The sequence below is a fragment of the Balaenoptera ricei genome, chromosome 3, assembly GCF_028023285.1.
Source record: "Balaenoptera ricei isolate mBalRic1 chromosome 3, mBalRic1.hap2, whole genome shotgun sequence".
Taxonomy (NCBI): Eukaryota; Metazoa; Chordata; class Mammalia; order Artiodactyla; family Balaenopteridae; genus Balaenoptera; species Balaenoptera ricei.
In genome coordinates, this window is record NC_082641.1 from 66,411,053 (window position 1) to 66,432,270 (window position 21,218).

Below are 21,218 nucleotides of genomic sequence, written 5' to 3' on the forward strand. Positions count from 1 at the left end.
GAAGGCTCTCAGTTGAGGACAAGTTGAAAGTCACTGTCAATAATTAATTGTCACTTTCATTCAGAATCAGATTTCCACCATCTCTGGAGGGAATTCATGACTTCACATCTAAAGCAAGTCATTAGACTTTTGAAGGCTCACTCAAAGAAATAGCAATATAATAGATTGAACAGCTTTAAGATGCAAAACAATATAAAAATAAAACTTCCCCAAACCAACCTTGACCAGCCATGAATTAAAATACAGGTAAAACAAATAGAAACATTTCTCTATTCCCATCTTACTCAAAACATGGCAATTTCAATACTCTAACCAACCCCTAAAAAACCTTTCACTCATCTGACAATAAGACAAAACTAGGAGGCTCTTGCAAGTTCATTTTGATCTTTATTACATACCACAGACATATGCACTAACCAGAGAGTAGGATGATTTTTTTGTACTCTCAAAACCGCAGGAAATATATTTCCACCTACCCTCTTTTTTCTGATATTGGAGTGGCATTTCAGATTACCATTTTGGGACTGGTTGAGGGCAAAGTAAAAGAAACTGTAGAAGGCAATGTATAGATTACATAATCATGAAGCTATTTTTGGAAGCTAGTAGTAACTTGCTGATTGAGAATAACAGGGCTGTGCAGTACTCACAATGCTGATATTACTCAGGTACTTATATTTTGTACGTCTACTGTTACTGGATACCAAAGAAAGTAAAGAGGGGTCCCTAAGAATCTTCCATTCTTGTTTTCAGTTTCCTATGATCCAGTACTTCTCAAAGGCTTTGAAAGGAGCACATGTCCTTGTTTATTAGAAATCTTTTCTGTGCACCCAGGAAATGTAGAAATTGCAACCACCTTCGCTTCTTATGCACATGCGTGCTTTAACAATCCTGACTACTTTTGGCACTGATAGAGTATCAACTACTCAGAGTTCCTGGAAATACTTGACCTGACTGGTAAGTTACCTTGGCTTTATGCTATGCAGGTGCCTCTGGAGAGGACAGTATTGTATTCTTGGCCGAAAATAAGGTTGGCATGGATATATTCAACCTTGTTTACACGTACACCAAGGGAGGATTTTATTTTTATTCTTGAATTTTTTTGTCAGGCAGGAGGAAACATATTCAACTTCAATTCTGAGGTAGATAATAGATAGCGATGAGAAAAATACAAGACCCTCTAGGACCTAACCTCTCTCCACCTTTCTAGGCTTATATCGTAGTGTAGTTGACCCTTGAACAATGTGGGGGTTAGGGGGCGCTGACCGTCTGCACAGTCCACACTCCAGCCATATCCTACAGTCAGCCATCCATAAGCGAGGTTCCGTAGCCACAGATTCGGCCAACTTGGGATCGTGCAGTACTGTAGCATTTACCACTGAAAACAACCCAACATATAAGTGGAGCTGCACAGTTCAAACCTGTGTTGTTCAAGGCTCAGCTGTACTCCCCAAGTGGCTGGCATAACAAGCTAGGTACTGATGGTCCATAATATACCCCTGGTGCTTTTGCATACTGCTCGTAAATTCAGCTTAAGCCTTGCTCCTCTGGAAGGAAGTTCATATCCCTGACTGAGCTGTCACCTTTTCATTTTCTTCCAGAATCCTGGTGTTATCTCACTAATAAATGCTATCACATTGCACTTCATATAAAATAACCTCATTTCTCTCTCACCCACTACATTATGAACCACTAGAGGGAAGAAACTGTGTACTTGTGTTCAGTGATAATAGATTGAATGCACTCTCTTAATGCCTCTTAAAAATGCTGAAATATAAATATTCTATTTACAAGTGGTAGGTCTTTTTCACAAAACCAGGCAGAGATCTGTTCATTTTTGACATTGTGAACTTGAAGAAGTTACTTCACTGAAATCTCAATTTTGTCCTAGGTTAGAACTAGACTGATCTGCATTTTACTAAGATGATGGTGTCTATTACAAGTTACATATTACTACTTTTCCCAGCATAGGACTGTTTTGAATCTGATGATGTAAGAACATTCAGGATAGTAGTGTCTGGCACAGCAGCATAGGCATTAACAAAATACTGGACTTGAATCTAAACTTTTTTAAGCCACAGAGGGAATTCAGCAGACTATGTCTTCTTTTGATTGAACATCTTTTAAGACTGCCTGGAAAGAAGGCATGCTCCTGCCATTGGCACAGCTGAGGCCAATCAGGAACTAAACATCAGCACAAAACAAATTCCAGGCAAGATGGAATCAAAAGATTCTGGAGCCAGGAAGGAGCTTAGGGAGGGTATTTGAATCTAGCAAGCTGTGGACTTTAGTGCCCATCATCCCATCCGGCCCTGCACCAAGACTATGTGACAGAGGAAGTCCATCTGATGTTTAAATTGATCCTTAATCCTCTTCTGCATCTTACCACCTCGCCAAGACCACAAAAGGAATATCTGAATATTCTGTGGGCTTAAAACTACCTACGCCGCCCTTTGGGTTAGAGAATAGGATTTAGTGGTAATTCTTTGAAAAAAAAATACATTAAAGAAAATGCTCATTGCTTTTCTTCACAGAATCCTGTGTCTTTCACCACCTCCCAAAGAGCTTGTGCTTCAAAAGGTCAGAATGTCTGGGGTCAGAAATAAGCTGCTTCCCATTCTGTTCAGCATCTACACACAGTAAAAAATGTAAAAAATGTTTATATGTTGCCACAGATTTTCCAAAAAATTATTTCTTCCTCTACTTTCCACCTACCTCCTCTGAAATGCCAACTTAAAAGAAATGTCCTAGAACTGATTATCTAGAATAGTCCTCCCTTTTTCATATTAGATTTGTGTTTGTTAGTATATAAAAAATTAGTTGATAGATATAGCTTTTGGAAAGTCTAGTTGGCAGCAGAGTTGGACAACAGATGGCCACTCAAGAAACTAGACCCACAAAGGTGACTTACTCTGCATGTATATGCTGATAAGAGTCCTATTTTGGGGATACCCTGAAAATCCTTGACCTAATGCAAAGCCCAAGAGACAGTGCAGAGTAGGAACAATTATCATAGCCTGATTAACCTGTTTAAGGCAAAATACACCATTTTAAACCAGCTATAGATAAGCCAGAAACGTACAATAAACAAATATACTGACAGCCAAACAGCAGCTTTTATCTTTTGCAAAAAAAAAGCAGGCAATGTGTAACAAGATTTTCTTCGATGTTTCCGAGAATTCTAAGTACTTTAAAGTGGTCCTAAAAATAGGTAACTTTCAGTTCCATACTTTGTTTCTGCAGAAACAGCTACTGGCAGGCTCATTTAAAAATAATTCTAAACAATTTTTTTTCTTAAAAAAAAAAAAGTTTATTCTTTTTATCTTTATGGGGAATTAACAGCTGACAACAATATCTAATTAATACTATGTATAACGGGCAATTTTTAGTTAAGAAGTTCTCCTTTGCTTTGAAACTTTAACTGAATTTTGAAATGTTAACCATAAATGTGTAATAACTGCTCTACTACAAAATTTATAAGTCACATTTCCAATGTTAAATTACTGAAGGTCCTCCTTTACCATCAAAGCTCAAAGACATTTATGCCATGGCATATGGTAAGTAGATGTGAAAACTGTTTATCATCATGTAGTAAGTTACACAAGATTCCAGTTCAAGTTGATAGACAAAACATAAACTAGATTTAAAGTGCTGTATTAAAAAACAAAAACACAGTTTGCATTTTGGGGTAATTAAAACACTCTAAGCATGTAGTCTTATTCCAAAAACGACAGTTAGCGCTGGTCAAATTTATGCTTAAGACATTTATCCATACTTAACCAGAGGTTTCAGAGACAATAACACCAGTCAGGTATTCTGAATTCTTTTATGTTAAATAGGAACATTTTTCTCAATAGCACTCTTAAGTCACTTCTCATTTATCTTCCTCCTTAAGAACTGCATAGGCTTGTTTTAAATAGTTTAAATACCTGTAATAAACTACAGTTTGCTAACAGTAGAGGTACTCTGGTTAATGCTCAAAATGATGTGGCCAGAGGAAAAGCAAGCATTATTAAATATGAATGCAGTCCTTATCAACACGAATTGAACCTTTTTTTTCTTCAATAAAAAAGCTAGTCCAAAAAGTCTCATTCTATAAAGATTTATCGTTTCCAAATCACGGTGAAAGGAACTTAAGTAATTTACCAATTTTGTTTTCTCCTATGTACCTTAAAGATACCTCACTAAAAACTGGTATCTGACACAACAGAATGACATATGCAGAATGTAATATTGTAGTGACAGTACTGAGGTTGATTGTTACAGACATATTTAAACTCTGAGTATTAAATGGTTACATCCTAATTATTTATATAGAACATTGGTCCAATAACAAAAATAATAGAGAACAGCAGCTGAAAATTTATCTCATTCAATGTTCAGAGATAAAAGGGTTAACCATTCTTTCCATTATTTTCTGCAGATAAGTCCTTTTTTTTTCATATTTAAATCTGATTGCAACTGAATTCTGGCATTTTTCCAAGCTACTGTATGAAGAGGATGCTGAAGGCCATCACAATACAGCATACCGCAACATAAGGACTCTTCCGTTCACCTGTTGGAAAAAAGGTAGATATATTCACGTTGATTAACTGAGTGGTTAGCATAAGGTTATTACTTACTACAGGAGAGGGGCATATAAAAAACCAAGATAAAATTCTTGCCTATGAAGCCCATATATTTAGGGGCAGGGGTGGGCAAAACAAACTACATGCAACATAAAAATGAGTATACTCCAGAATGAGCTAAACTATACTGATCTATTTTTAAGACCACCTCCCTTTTCATGCCTTTAGAAAACCCTTCATGAGCCATTTCAGTGTCACTGCACAAACCCAAATATTAAAAAATATAACACAGAATGTAGGCTAAAGATCCAAATGAAATTATCTCAAAAACTCAATTAAAACCAAATATTGCTTGTTTTTTTCCTATAAAAAAGGGAAATTTCCACCTATAAAAAGAAGTTCAACATACAGTTTCTAGCCATACTTTTTTTCTTCATTGATAGCAATTCATGACAATTATAAGGGGTAAAAAATAAGCATTCCTAGATGAAAATAAACAGAGGGTGTTCAATCAAACTGCATTTTAAAAATCAATATAACGTAGAATGCTTAATAAAAACATATCAGAGAAAACTAAACTATTTCTGAAATGGATTTCATATCAAATCTTTTACAGTATAATTACTCTGGGTTAGAGATGTAGAACTTAGAACAACCACTTCTGTATTAGTCAATTTTCACATGTGTTTAAGGAGTGTTTGTTTATACTTGGAGACTTTCCTTTGCATGAAGTAGATCTGAAGTTGGCTTGTGAAACTGTCTTATAAACAGAGATCCTGTAATTGTGAGCTAACTCAAACTCATCTTGTTCTTTCCTGTTTCTTCAGTAATTGCAAGGTTGCACAAAGCACCAGGCATTTTTATGCTGCCTTGAGGGCACATAAGAAAGGAAGAAGGAAGGAGAAAGAGTGATGTGCTACTTCTAGGAATAATCCTGGGTATGTACCTGGTTCCTTTACAGAGATGGTTTATACTCACCTCACCTGTGTTTTTCTATTATGTTTAAAATAATCTTTTCTAGTAACTAAGTTCCATATTTCACTAGCAAGTTCAGTTAACTACTTCTGGAAAATGTCAATCTTGACCACTCTTATCAACTAAAACCTTGAAGGTCATCTTCATTTTCAGAGCTTCCTCACTGAGATCACAGTGATACAGTCAAAAAGTTTATATCTTTGTTCAATGGCAATATTCACAGAAGACATTACACACATACAAATAAAATAAACATTTGGTGTTTTTCTGAAAGGTTTTTCTCTCCGTAGACATTTAATGGACTGCATTCCAGCTAAAGGAAAATCTAGAAAGTGAGAAAATACAGTGTTTTTACAATATTATCTCAACTGGAAAAAAAAAAAATCTTTTGAAACTAAAAAATACTGTGGTTCCTCATTTTTTAGCCATGCTGATTCTTTCAGGGTAAAAAACTCACGTTATCCAACAAAACAAGAACAACAGCAACAAAACAATCAGACCAAAATTTCTGGTAGATCTCATAAGGAAGCCTGTTACTCACTATAGGGCTAGATACTCTCACTGTCTAATATAGTCTTCTTAAACACTAAAAGAAGAAACTAATATTGTCCTAAATTTTCCATCTGCTGGAAATTAATTTTTGAGGAAGTTTTTCTCTTCCTCATCCTCCAACTTAGAATGCTATAATTTACATATGGGTTTCATTTTCCCGTTTTTAATTTTCTTAAAAGAGACTGCCATGTGGTAGAGCTAAACATCTTTGGTTGAACTTGCGTAAGAATGTTACTTCTTGTCTGGTCTTAGGTCTCTATAAGTGAATGTGAAACAGTGTCTGTAATGTGATGTGTAACATGATAAGATGATCTGGCTGGGCCTTTTCCCATTAAAACTGCTTCCTTTCTTTGTGGATATATTCTGTGTCAAGATAAGAGAGGAGCATGTGGTTGAGAAAGCAGCATATCACCATCAACATTTTCTAAACCACTTTGCCAAAATGAAAAGCTAATGCTTTCCACATAATTGGCAAAAATGAATAATTGAACCATTTAACCTATGGTATTCATATAGTCAAGACAGGAAAATGGAAATACATGGGCAAGCAAAAAAAGGCACAGTTTATAATTAGACATAAAAATAGGTAGTACTATAGGGTAACATGAAGAAAGCTATAAACTAGATGTCTGAAAACTTTAGCTATACTTTCAAGCTAAAATTGTGAACAAAAGGATCACCTGGATTGGCTACTAAATGGAGTTGTACAGTGTTTTCTAATTTATTACACAAAAGATGGATTTAAAATACCTTAATATTTTATTCATGAGCTAGCAACTTTAATGTTAGTATGACTCTAATCCAGTGATATTCTCTACTCCCTCAAACTGTCTTGCTCTTCCGTATGTTCTCTCTCTTTTTTTACTGAAGAATAGTTGATTCAATGTTTCAGGTGTTCAGCAAAGTGATTCAGATACACAGATACACACACACACACACACACACACACACACACATTTATACATATACTCTTTTTCAGATTCTTTTCCATTACAGGTTATTACAAGATATTGAATATAGTTCCCTGTGCTATATAGTAGGTCCTTGCTATTTATCTATTTTATATATAGTAGTGCATAACTGTTAATCCCAATTTCCTAATTTATCCCCTCCCCTTGCCCCTGCCTTTCCCCTTTGGTAACCATAAGTTTGCTTTCAATGTCTATGAGTCTATTTGTTTTGTAAATAAATTCATTTGTATCATTTTTTTTTAGATTCCACATATAAGCGATATCATATGATATTTGTCTTTCTCTGACTTAATCTCTAGATCCATCCATGTTGCTGCAAATGGCATTATTTCACTCTTTTTTATGGTTGAGTGATATTCTACGACTGCAATGAACATTGGGGTGCATGTATCGTTTCGAATTATGGTTTCCTCTGGATATATGCCCAGGAATGTGATTGCTGGATCATATGGTAACTCTATTTTTAGTTTTTTAAGGGTTCTCCATAGTGGCTGCACCAATTTACATTCTCAACGACAGTGTAGGAGGGCTCCCTTTTCTCCACACCCTCTCCAACATTTATTATTTGCAGACTTTTTGATGTTGGCCGTTCTGACCAGAGTGAGGCGATACCTCATTGTAGTTCTGATTAGCATTTCTCTAATAATTAGCAATGTTGAGCATCTTTTCATGTGCCTGTTGGCCATCTGTATGTCTTCTTTGAAGAAATGTCTATTTAGATCTTCTGCCCATTTTTTGATTGGGTTGTCTCTTTGATATTGAGCTGTACAAGCTGTTTGTATATTTTGGACATTAATTCCTTGTTGGTCACATCATTTGCAAATATTTTCTCCCATTCCATAGACTGTCTTTTCGTTTTGTTTATGGTTTCCTTTGCTGTGCAAAAGCATATAAGTGTGATTAGGTCCCATTTGTTTATTTTTGTTTTTGTTTCCATTACTCTAGGAGTCAGATCCAAAAAAATATTGCTGCGATTTATGTCAAAGAGTGTTCTGCCTACGTTTTCCTCTAGGAGTTTCATAGTATCCAGTCTTAAAATGGATTAAACATCTAGATGTGAGTTTATTTTTGTATGGTGTTAGAGAATCTTCTAATTTCATTCTTTTACATGTAGCTGTCCAGTTTTCCCAGCACCACTTACTGAAGAGACTGTCTTCTCCATTGTATATTCTTGCCTCCACTGTCCTAGATTAATTGACCATAAATGCGTGGGGTTTATTTCTGGGCTTTCTATCCTGTCCCACTGATCTATACGTCTGTTTTTATGCCAGTACCATACTCTTTTTATGACCATACCCTTGTAATAGTCTGAAGTCAGAGGGCAAGATTCCTCCAGCTGTTCTTCCTTCTCAAGATTATTCTGGCTAATCGGAATTTTTGTGTTTCTATACAGATTTTTAAATTATCTGTTCTAGTTCTGTGAAAAACACCATTGGTAATTTGATAGGGAATGCAACTGAATCTGTAGATTTCCTTGGGTACTATGGTCATTTTAACAATATTGATTTTTCTAATCCAAGAACACGGTGTATCTTTCCATCTGTTTGTGTTATCTTCAATTTCTTTCATCAGTGTCTTCTAGTTTTCGGAGTACAGGTCTCTAACCTCCTTAGCTTTATTGCTAGGTATTCTATTCTTTTTGATGAGATGGTAAATGGGGAAACTACTAGAGCTCATCAATGAATTTGGTAAAGTCGCAGGAGACAAAATTAATATACAGAAATCTGTTGCATTTCTATACACTAACAAACAATGAAATATCAGAAAGTGAAATTATGGAGACAATCCCATTATGTTCTCTCTTTGTAGTTTACGTGAGGTATTCGTACCAGCCTGTTCCTTAGCGAGATTACTTTTTTCCTTGAGTGACCTGGATCTTGAAGCAAGGAGTTTGGTGTATATATATTTACATTTACCATTAGCTATCAGCATTAGCCCTTGAGGGTGCTTTTTTGTCTCTTTCTCTCTCTCTTCTTGGTTACTTTTGAAGGGCTTAAGATTTCTTCTGTTGTTTCAGGGTTTGCATTGGGACTCTGCAAATGTGATCTAAAAGCATCAGAAAATACTACCTCTTGGGGAGATTGGCCAAGATGGCGGAGTAGAAACACCCTGAGCTCACCTCCTCTCATAAGCACACCAAAATCACAACTGTTTGCAGAACAACCATCGATGAAAAAGACTGGAACCTACCAGAAAAGATCTTCTACAACCAAAGACACAAAGAAAGAACCACAAGGAGACAGGTAGGTGCGGAAGACTAGCTGTATATTCAAGTCCCATACCCCTGGGTGGGCGACCCACAAACTGGAGAATAATTACATTGTAGAGATTCTCTCAAAGGAGTGAAAGGTCTGAGCCGAACATCAGGCTCTCCAGCCTGGAGGTCCTGCACTGGGAAGACGAGCCCCCAGAGCACTGGCTTTGAAGGCCAGTGGGCCTTAATTTCAGGAGTCCCATAGGACTTCGGGGAGAGAGACTTCACTCTTAAAGGGCACCCACAAAATTTCACACACTCCAGGACTCAGGGCAAAAGCAGTAATTTGATAGGAGCCTGGGTCAGACCTACCTGCTGGTCTTGGAGAATCTCCCGGAGGAGCAGGAGGCAACTGCAACTCACCCTGGGGACATAGGCATTGGTGGCAGCCATTCATAGAGCTACTTCTACCATGGGGACACTGGTGCTAGCAGGCCCCATTGTGGAATCTTCCCTCTAGCTTATTAGTGCTAGGACCCAACCGTGCCCTGGCCCAACAGCCTACAGGTGCCAGTGCTGGGACACCTCAGGCCAAGCAACTCACTCGGTGGGGACAGAGCCCCACCCATCAGCAGACAGGCTGCCTTAAGACCCCCTAAGCCCACAGCTGCCTCTGGACATGGCCCTGTCCAGCAGGGTCCCAGCACCCAGTTCCCCAACCAGTGCGCAGGCACCAGCCCCAGAAACTCCTGGAGCCCAGCCCTGCCCTCAAGGAAGTCTGCTCTAGCCTCTGGACCAGCCTCACCCATCACGTGGCAAACACCAAATGCAAGAAAACCACAATCCTGCAATCTGCGGACCCAGCCTGCCCACACCCCCCAGTAGGCCAGACCCTGCTCTGGGACCAGTTGGGACATGGTCCTGCCCAGTAGCAGGCCAACACAAGTTTCAGGACACCCTGGACTCCATACAAAACTGTGTCAGGAATCGCTCCCCACCCCCCTCAGTGGTGCTGGGAAAACAGCTACATGTAAAAGAATGAAGTCAGAATAGTTTCTCATACCACATATGAAAATAATCTCAAAATGGATTGAAGACCTAAATGTAGGACCGGAAACCATAAAACTCCCAGAAGAAGACGTTAAGTGGAACACTCTTTGACATAAATCATATTTTTTTTGGATCTGTCTCCTAAAGCAAAGGAAACAAAAGCAAAAATAAACAAATCAGACCTAATTAAACGTAAAAGCTTTCGCACAGCAAAGGAAGCCATCAGCAAAACAAAAAGACAACCTACACAATGGGAGAAAATATTTGCTAATGATATGACTGATAAGGGATTAATATACAAAATCTATAAACAGCTCATACAACTCAACATCAAAAAAACAAACAACCCAATTAAAACTGGGCAGAAGACCTGAATAGAAATTTTTTCAAAGAAGACATAGAGATGACCAACAGGCAGATGAAAAGATGCTCAACACTATTAATCATCAGAGAAATGCAAATTAAAACCAAAAATGAGATGTTATCTCACACCTGTCAGAACGCCTATCATCAGAAAGAACACAACAAACGTTGCTGAGGATGTGGATGGTGGTGGGAATGTAAATTGGTGCAGCCACTGCGGGAAACAGGATGGAGGTTTCTCCAAACAGTAAAAATAGAGCTACCATATGACCCAGCAATCCCACTCCTGGGTACATATCCGACTAAAACAAAAACATTATTTTGAAAAGATACATGCACCGTAATGTTCAAAGTAGTATTACTTACAATTGCCATGATATGGAAGCAACCTAAGTAAGTGTCCATCAACAGGTGAATCGATAAAGATGTGGCATACACACACACACACACACACTCTGGAATACTACTCAGCCATAAAAAAGAATGAAAATTTGCCATTTGCAACAACATGAATGGACCTGGAGGGTATTATGCTTAGTAAAACAACTCAGAGAAGACAAATACGGTATGATATCACATATATATGGAGTCTAAAAAATAAAACAAACGAATGAACATAACAAAAAAAAAAGAAACAGACTCAGAGATCTAGAAAACAAACTAGTGGTTACCAGTGGTGAGAGGGAAGGGGGGAGGGGAAAGACAGGAGCAGGGGGTTCAGAAGTACAAACTGTAATGTATAAAATAAATAAGCCACAAGAATATATAGTTCAACACAGGGAATATAGCCAATATTTTATAATAACTATAAATGGAATATAACCTTTAAAAATTATGAATCACTATGTTGTACCCCTGTATCTTATGTAATATTCTACATCAACTATACTGCAATAAAAAAAGAATACTGGCAAATAAATGCATTTTAATTCATTTACTTACCAATCATTTGAGAGTCTACTATGTGCTGGCCACTGTGTTAAATGTTATTATATACACAGTGTTATGGGACAATGTATAGTATATATTGTTATCTAACCATAAACACACTTAAGGCGCTACTAATCTTATTATGAAAAGTTAGAAGATATCCACATTTACACAAAGCTCAAGTATGACCACATACATGGATTCAAAAGATGAAATAGTTCATGTTTTCTAAAAGCAACCAATAAGATTCTGTGACCTAGCAGAGGGCAATTAGATGGTTGCTCAGCAAGCCTTTCATTAAATGGAAAAATCATCCTCAGTTATCAAAATGGTACACATTATACAGAATTGCATGCTGTATACTAAAGTATGCGTGCATAAAACTATACATATTTGTCTGAAATCTCCCCAAAACCAGGAATGCATAGTATTTGATATCTGAATTAGAGAGACTTTTGTCATATTTTCCATCTCCCTGCTAATGAAGTATTACGAGCTATCTATGAAGTCTAGTTTTAAATAGTGTCAGGAAAAGAGTTAGGTGGAACTCTACAAACTACTGCAAAATGCACATAGTTGGGAAGGCTGCACTTTAAAAAGTGACATTTGATTTGTTTGAACACAACAAGTAAATTGGCCAACAATTTACAGATGAAGAAGTGGAGAGAGATTATAGATAGATACTCACCAATTCTGGCACACTTCCAAAATATACCCAACAACCTGCATAGAATAAAAAAAAGTAGATACTGTTTACTGGGAAAGGTGATTTATTCAGAACCATATGGAGAATTTATTATATACTAATATTTTAACTGCTGATGCTTTGCTTTAAACTGAAATGTAGTTGATGTTGAGCCACCACTTATGGAGAAAAGTAGGACACAAAAGCTTATCAACCATCAATGTACAGAAACTGTCAGAAACTGAACATATGTTGTGTCACAGGTTAAGCCCCAAGTAAATTAATGTGAGAGTGGCAAAAATTTGCACCAGGGCTTACTATTAGAAGACTGATTCAGTCAACTTCAAGTGCTTTACCTTCAAAAGCAGAAACTACATATGCCCATTTAAATAAATGTTAACTTTGAGAAAACAGTAAATGGGAACAGTTGGTTCTGGATAAATTTTGACATTAAAAAATAAAACTCTCATACTGAAAAAACTTACTTCTTACTGAATATAGTTCTTTATTTAAATGATCTATAATCATGAACTCCAATGATAGCATTTACATAACTATAACATTAAATAAGGAGGAATACAAAAATATGAGCCTATAGTTCAGTGTAATATATTCAATATATTTCAACATATACATTTCAATATAAGTGGAAAACCCTAGTTTCATATAATTGTATATGAAATTAACTAAATATGCCATTTAAAACACATATACTCTGGAAATAAAAATTAGACTAATATGTCCATTTCAATTCTATGAATGAATATATTATGAATACATATTATATGGATATATCACTTATTTTGCATGCATTAAAAAATACCAGCTCAATAAAAAAGACAAGTCATTCAATGAATAGATATATTTGGGAAAAAAACACATTATAGACAACTATTTTGTTGGTGTGACAAAAGAATAGAATTATAAATAGTGTTACACATGGTTACAAATCAAGATAAATTAACATTACTTATTTAGTGAATTAGGATTGGTATAAGAAAATCATAATGTTTAAATTACAGGGAAATTTATAATTTTTTTTTTTCCCCAAAGAGATGGCTGGCAATGAATCATTGTATTTGAATGGTTAAGACTGAAAGAAAATGCTGATTCAATTAAGTTCTATACACTTTCCTCCTCTGAAGTATACAGTAAATTCCTGACATCAAAGCAAGAAGTCTCTTAGTACAGATTAAATGAAATGGCAAAAATACAAGTTTACTGTGAAGGATGGGCATTCTGACAGGTGAAACAATTTTCTTCTTATAGGAATAAAAAGGACAAAAATCATATACACTCTTGAAAGCAAAGGATCAGGGCTAGATTGTGCCTAAATTCAATCCTACTTAATTGGCTGCATAACTGTGAGCAAGTTATTTTACCTCTTTTATCTCTTTATCTCATCCTCATAGGGTTGTTACAAGGATTAAATGAGTTATTACACAGAAAGTCTTTAGAATAGTGATTAACATGCGCTGTGTTCAGTATTACACAGGCTAAAGGTGTATGTGACAATAACTCCAGGTATCACTTACATTGGCTTACATTTCATCAAAAATTGAAAGACAACTGGTTAGTGATCTGCAAAGCCCTGGATGCTTGATTCTAAAAGTCTGTTGATTATAAAATGCATTACTGACTTAAAGCTCCTCTGGTTGAGGTACTCAGAGGCAGGACACCTGAAGTTCCTCTATGGGAAGCTTAGGGCCCCACAGAATAATCTGAAACCACATGACCACAGTCAAGGTCTTTTCAGGTCATATAGCCTAGAAATAACTAAAAGCCTCATTAGGAAATTGGTATAACACACTTAGCATATTGAAAGCTATTTAAGTGAAAAAAATTTCCCAACTTGGCAACTTAAGAGATTAATTGGTACTGCTTTGGCCTTTTTCACGTATTTCCCTACCTAGACATTTCTGTAACATCCCAAATGCTACAAGGAACTTTATTAGCTGGTAAAAACCAATGCAGATATGCTGCTTAGTTTCTAAGGATATAAGCCAATAAGTATATCTGCTGATAAAATTATTAAGTCTACGAAAATATGAAGCAAGACAAAGTAGCAATCTTTCTCTGCTGCTTTTTAGTTCTATATTATTTGAAGCAGCAAAAAATTAATTTGTTATTTTCAACAGTGAAGTTATCAAGAACTCATTTTATCGAATTGGTCCAGATATCTTCACTTTAGCATGGAATACTCACTACAATGAAAGGAAAGCTTATTTTGAGTCTCATAAAAATACGCATTACAACAGAAGAGAACAATGACCAGTAAAAATTTCTTCTACAGAAAATACTTCATATGTACAAGTCAAAATAAAAAGGGCTTAACATTTATATAAATAGAAGCAAAGTTTTAAAAAAAGCTTTGAAACAGCTGACTATATCATTATATATATTTTAAAATGTGAAAATAGGCATGCTATTTCTTTGGTTTTTATGTAGGAGAAATATACTACTACTCAACCTCTACTGTAAGGTTGGCAGCCCTGAGAACTCCTTTTTTAATGTAGCATGTTATGGATGTATTACTGCTTCCAAAGGAATGAGGAGCAGACATTTCCACATGCAATCTACTTTTTTTGTCGCAGCATCAGAAAAGTACAAATACACTGTTCTGCCACTATGAGATTGTTCTTCAATGACATAAACACTTAAATTTCTTATTAGACATTATGTATTACATTAGAAATCTAAACTAATGATCAATGAGACTGTTTATTGGATTCTACCATATGCTTTAACTATAAGTTAATCGTTGGGGTTGCAGAGGAAGGGTAGGAGGAAATAAAACTGGCTGGGTAGAAAGGCTTCAGGCACAACTAAACAACAAATAAGATTATATAATTTCAACAAAGGGACAAAGTATTGAGTGCTGAGTTCAGAGAAAAAGGTGGACTGATGAGAAGATAATGTCTACAAAGGAAGTGAGGCATTGTCAGAAAAACTGATGGACAAATAACATCTATTTTCACCTTCAGTAGGTTAAATAAAATCCCTCATGCCAATAGAGACAATCAGTTTATTGGAACAGGATTATAGATTTTCATTATTCAAAACTGGTTAGGGGTTCTATTTATATCTTTATAGATGTCCAAACAAACCTATGTAATAAAAAGAAAGGAATAGTAACAAAAGCCAAATGATTTAGATAATAGGATGTTTGAATAAATGTTAATTATGACCCCAAAGATATAATGGAGTTGAAGGAAAGAGAATTATTTCTTCTCATGGTTGAGTATCTACTACCTGGCCTCTTGTAGGGGCTTTTTATTAGTGGAAAAGCAGAGTTTGACCTTTCAGTATCTTAATTTGGCCCTTTTCCTTTCATCAAAAATAAAAAAGGTGCTGGAGATAATTAATTATTCCTATGTGAAGTATTCTACTATTTCATCCTATTATTTCTTAAGATGATTAAGTGAGGTACAGGATCTTACCACAAAAGAATTAAGACAATTGTGAATTCAAGAAATTAATAAATCTGTAAGGCAAAGAAAGTCTACATAGTTTTCACCACATGGTCTCTGTTTTTTTACATACTTGTCCTTCTGGTTGAACTCAATATGTATTTCTGTATTAGGAACATGGCACTTAAAAATTTTAAGTCTTTGTGGTATCATATTAAGCTTAAAATTTTTGGGGGTGTGAACATATAATTAAAAGTGATGTGACATGCCCAAGACTTAATTTTCATTACTTTTTTAAGTAAGCTAAATAAATTTCTCCAAAGATGTTTGCTTTATGATACAGATGGGGAGCCTATATGATTAGACCAGTCTTGGAATAAAGAGGCAATGTCTATATTATTATTTTTATGGACACAGTGCTTATAAGATGTTTAATGCTTTCAAAATATAACCAATTTTACTAATATTCTATTAAATACTAAGGCCAAACACTGTCTTTGAAAGTACTAAACTATAGCTTCAATCTCAGAAACAAATCTATCACATCTTTTAAAATACATTTTTTTTCAGTCCAACACATTTCAGGTCATTTCTGATATTTATATTTTTATTTAGTAAGCTTCTGTGACTATAAAGATTTGGATTTTTAAAAATAGGGAAAAAATAATGTAAAAAGTTATTACAAACTAAATTACATATAGGAATTAAATTATTTAATGACTTTCAATAATTGACATTCAATATCTCTAAGAACTAATTTGGGTGATTAGACATTATTAGTGACATACCCAGTTTTATTTCTGTCCAGGAGGCTGGGTGCCAAGGATCGGATATAAGCACAGGTACATATAAGCAGCAAGATTACAGTCAACAGACTCTGAAAATTGAAAATGGCAGACTAAAAAGAGAAAAAGAAAAATTAATGTCACAAGATAAACTGCACAGGTAAAAAATGTCAATTTCATATTAAGAATCATACTTTTTTCTTCAAAAAGGCAAACAGAATGACATGTCTGAGAACACTTTAAAAGCAAAATCACAAGGTATTCTGAGAGCATACTTTCCATTCTTTGGGCTAAGGAATTCAGAAGATGCAACAAAAATTCTAAATTCAAGAACTTAAAAACACTACCAAAAATGTCATGAATCCAAAACAGCTCACCAAAGCTTAACCAATAATTAATAGAGATATTCTAGGATCCCAGACTACTAGGCAGGACATGGGGTCTCCAAGCTCTGCAAGTAAGCTGGTTATATATGACCTCAGTTGAATACTGGCTTCTCTAAATCTCTGTTTCACATCAGTAAAACTGGGTGGAGAATGGGGAGACAGATTCAATGCTGGCTCAAGTTTCTTTCAATTCTGAAATTCTTTTAGAATAAGAATGCTTTAAATTTAAGTAATCATGTTCCATTTATTGACTAATACTAGCCTGTTAGGTTTTGGTGAAAGAAAAGCACTTGCTCATTCACTGCTGATTTTTTAAAAGTTATTAAAATAAAATTTAACACAGGATTCTGTTCCTGAAGAAAACTGTTATATGTTTATCACAATACTCATCCCTGAAGAGTGGACACTGCCTATCAACTCTGAATCTCCAGCACCTGACTATGTGCCAACCGCACAGTGGGAGCCCAATAAGAGATGATTGAATAAATAAAACAATTTTTAAAAAGTGCAGGAATACTACTGTATGTATAATAAAGAATAACATTTCCATTATACACAGGTAGCTAAAATATATCAATCTCACACAGTAGCCAGCAATATGCTTATTTAGTAAATTCAGAAGTACCTCCCGAGGGGGATCACGATGGCAGAGTAGGAGGATGTGAAGCTCACCTCCCCCAACAAACACATCGAAAATACATCTACATGTGGAACAATCCTCACAGAAAACCAATGGGAAATGGGCAGAAGATCTCCTATACAACCAAAACTGCAAGAAAGACCTCCATGTAAGTAGGTAGGACAGGAAAAGAAAAAAAAAGCATCAGGATGGGACCTGAGCCTCTGGGGGGGATGTGTAAAGGATAAGAGGTCCACACAGTCAGGCTTAGCGAGCCCCCTTGCCTGCTGGGACAGACAGAGGGGCTGGAGAAGCCTGGACTTTACTTGAGAGGAGTGTGTGCAGGCTGGCCTGCTAACAGTCACGGTGGAGGGAGACTGGTGCTGGCGCCTGTACCTCACCACACTTTCCAATCAAAGTTTGAATCTTGCGGGGTTACAAATACCTACAGCAGCTAAGCAGTGAATCTCGGCAGACAAACCCTAGAGAAAGACTCCATTTAGCTGCAAGGAGCTAGTCCTGAGGGTCTGGGGTGTGGTCCAGGTCTAACAACAGAGCGCACTGTCCCACTGTCAGCACTCCTAAGGTGGGGGTGGGGGGGAAGGGGGTGGGTCTGGGCTTTGTCAGCAGCACCTGGTGGAGCACAGAAAGGCATGTATCTGGTACAAAGCCTCTAGGGAGGAGTACTCAGTGCTCCAGTTCTGCCCACCCCACACCTCTGCTTGGAGTTGGATCTGGGGTGGACAGGTCCTGAGAGAGGCCTGCCACAGAGGCAGTCAAGGTCCCAAGCAGCAGCCCAACCATCTCGATTCATGCAGCCACAGCACTCTGGCCCCCAGCGCCAGCCTACTCCATACCACAGCCTAGCACTACATCTAGGACGAACACAATGGAAAAAGGGAAGCAACTTTGGACTGCATGGGAGGTACATAGGTTCACCGTGACCACATGGGCCTCACCTGCTTCAGCAGACACCTCCTTTGGGACAGGGCACGCACTCAAGGGCAATGGAGCCTCATCAAATCCAACCCTCAGGGCTTCTACTCCAACAACTGGGGAGGAGGCCCTGACTCCAACAGGCCATGGAGCAACGAGGGGGCTCTGCCTAACACCCAGTGCAGGCCCTAGACTCCAAAACACCAATCACATCCCCATCAAGGGGATAACAGCCAGCAGACTCTGGGGAGAAGAGGTGGCTGGCATCCATACCAAAACCGGCCCTCACACCAAAAATACTGGACTCACACAGAGTACACATGATACTCCCACGTTGAAAACACCCCTTCAAGACCACAGTAGAAAATGTTTCTCCTAAATTCAGACAGAAGAAGGTAAACAAAATGAAAAAGGAGAGGAGCTACTCCCAATTAAAAGAACAACAGACATCTGAAAGAAATGAAGCAGACCTCACCAGTCTCCTAGACCCTGAGTTCAAAAAGAAGATAAAAAAAGTGCTAAAGGAATTAAGATTACCAATAGAAATGCAGATCACTGTAACAAGGAACTAGAAACTACAAAGATGAAGCAATCAAAATTAGACAACTCAAGTGCTGAGATAACAACCAATCTAGAGCGATCAACAGCAGACTAAATAACACTGAAGAACAAATAAGTGATCTGGAGAATAGAATGATGGAAATCACTCAATCAGAACAGCTAAAGGAAAACAAAATTTAAAAATGAAAACAACTTATGAGATTTCTGGTATAACATTAACCATACCAATGTTCACATTACAGTGGTCTCAGAAGAAGAGAGGTAAAAGGGGATTGAAAATTTATTTGAGGAAATTAGGGCTAAAAATTTCCCAAGCCAAAAGAAAGAAACAGATATCCAGGTACAGGAAGCACAGAAGGTCCCCAAAAAGATGAACCCAAACAGATCTATACCAAGACACATCATAATTAAAATGGCAAAAGTTAAAAACAATGAGAGAGCTCTAAAGGCAGCAAGAGAAAAACAAAGAGCCATATACAAAGGAATCCCTATCAGGCTATCAGCTGAATGAATCCTCTGCAGAAAACTGCAAGCCAGAAGGAAGTGGCATGATATACTCAAAGTCCTGAAAGGGAAAAACCTGCAACATACTTTACCCAGCAAAAATATCATTTACAATAGAAGGAGATAAAGAATTTCTCAGACAAGCAAAAACTAAAAGAACACAGCAATACTAAACCTACCCTAAGGTCTCCTCAAAAGAGAAAAGTAGCAAGAATTTATATGAAAGTGAAAATTACAATAGGATAGGCAAATATATAAAAGGATTGAAGATCATTTAAATAAGACATTACATTGATTAAAAACAAGAAGGGACTTCCCTGGTGGCCAAGTGGTTAAGAATCCACCTGCCAATGCAGGGGACATAGATTCGATCCCTGATCCAGGAAGATCCTACATGCTGTGGAGCAACTAAGCCTGTGTGCCATAACTACTCAGCCTGCGCTCTAGAGCCCGCGAGGCACAACTACTGAGACTGCATGCCACAACTACCGAAGCCCATGCACCTAGAGCCTGTGCTCCGTAACAAGAGAATCCACCGCAGTGAGAAGCCCATGCACTGCAACAAAGAGTAGCCCCCGCTCACTGCAACTAGAGAAAGCCCATGTGCGGCAATGAAGATGCGATGCAGCCAAATCAAAGACAAAAACAAAAACAAACAAAAAAAATTGTAGAAAGCAAATAGAGATAGTTATGGGTCAACATACTTGAAAACCCAGTTAACCACGAAATAAAAAACATACAATAGATTCACAAAAATCAAAAAGAAAGGAACTCAAGCATAATACGAAAGAAAACCATCAAACCACAAAAGGAAAAACAAAAAGAAGAAATCAACAAAGAAGTACAAAATTAACTGGAAAACAAGGTTTAAAATGGCAATAAGCACATACCCATCAATAACTACTTTAAATGTCAATGGACTAAATGACCTGATCAAAAGACAGAGTGGCAGATTAGATAAAAAAATAAGAACCTACAATATGCTACCTACAAGAGACTCACTTCAGGGCTAAGGAGACACATAGACTGAAAGTGAGGCTATGGAAAAAAATATTTCAGGCAAATGGAAATGACAGTAAAGTGGTGGTAGCAATAATCATATCAGACAAAGTAGACTTAAAGTCCATAAAGAAAAAGAAGGACATTATACAATGATAAAGGGATCAATACAATTAGAGGATATTACACTCAGTAACATATACGCACCCGGTATAAGGACCTAAATATATATCAATAGAATACTAACAGACATAGAGGGAGAAACTGGCAGAAATACAATAATAGTAGGGGACTTTAACATCCCACTGACATCAATGGACAGATCTTCCAGACAGAAAATCAGTAAGAAAACAGATGTCCTAAATGACACAATAGACCAGTTGGACTTAATTGACATCTACAAGACACTACATCCCAGAAAACCAGAAAACACATATTTTTTCAAGCGTACATGGAACATTCTCTAGCATAGACCACATACTGGGTCACAAAACAAGCCTCAACAAATTTAAGAGCATAGAAATTATTTTAAGTATCTTTTCTGACCACAATGGTATGAAACTAGACATCAACCACAGGAGGAAAAATGGGAAAAGAACAAACATATGGAGACTAAACAACATGCTACTAAAAAACCAATGGGTAAAGGATGAAATAAAAGAAAAAAAATCAGAAAATACCTTGAGACAAATGACAATAAAAACACAACCTTACACAATCTATGGGATGCAGC

General features: G+C 36.8%; 1 long non-coding RNA gene and 1 other non-coding gene across 2 annotated transcripts in view; both read right to left on the bottom strand.

Annotated features, from left to right (window-relative positions):
• Positions 1–375: 375 nt before the first annotated feature.
• The window catches only part of LOC132362362 (uncharacterized), a 36,129-nt gene continuing 15,286 nt past the window's right edge, over positions 376–21,218 (bottom strand). Inside the window, exons 2-3 of the long non-coding RNA XR_009502342.1 lie at positions 12,289–12,323; positions 376–4,552 (exon numbers count right to left, since the gene is read on the bottom strand). This is a non-coding gene — a long non-coding RNA (uncharacterized LOC132362362). The remainder of the gene's footprint in view (positions 4,553–12,288; positions 12,324–21,218) is intronic.
• LOC132364226 (small nucleolar RNA U109) lies at positions 14,726–14,860 on the bottom strand. The gene has a single exon (XR_009502771.1). It is a non-coding gene; the product is annotated as a small nucleolar RNA U109 (small nucleolar RNA).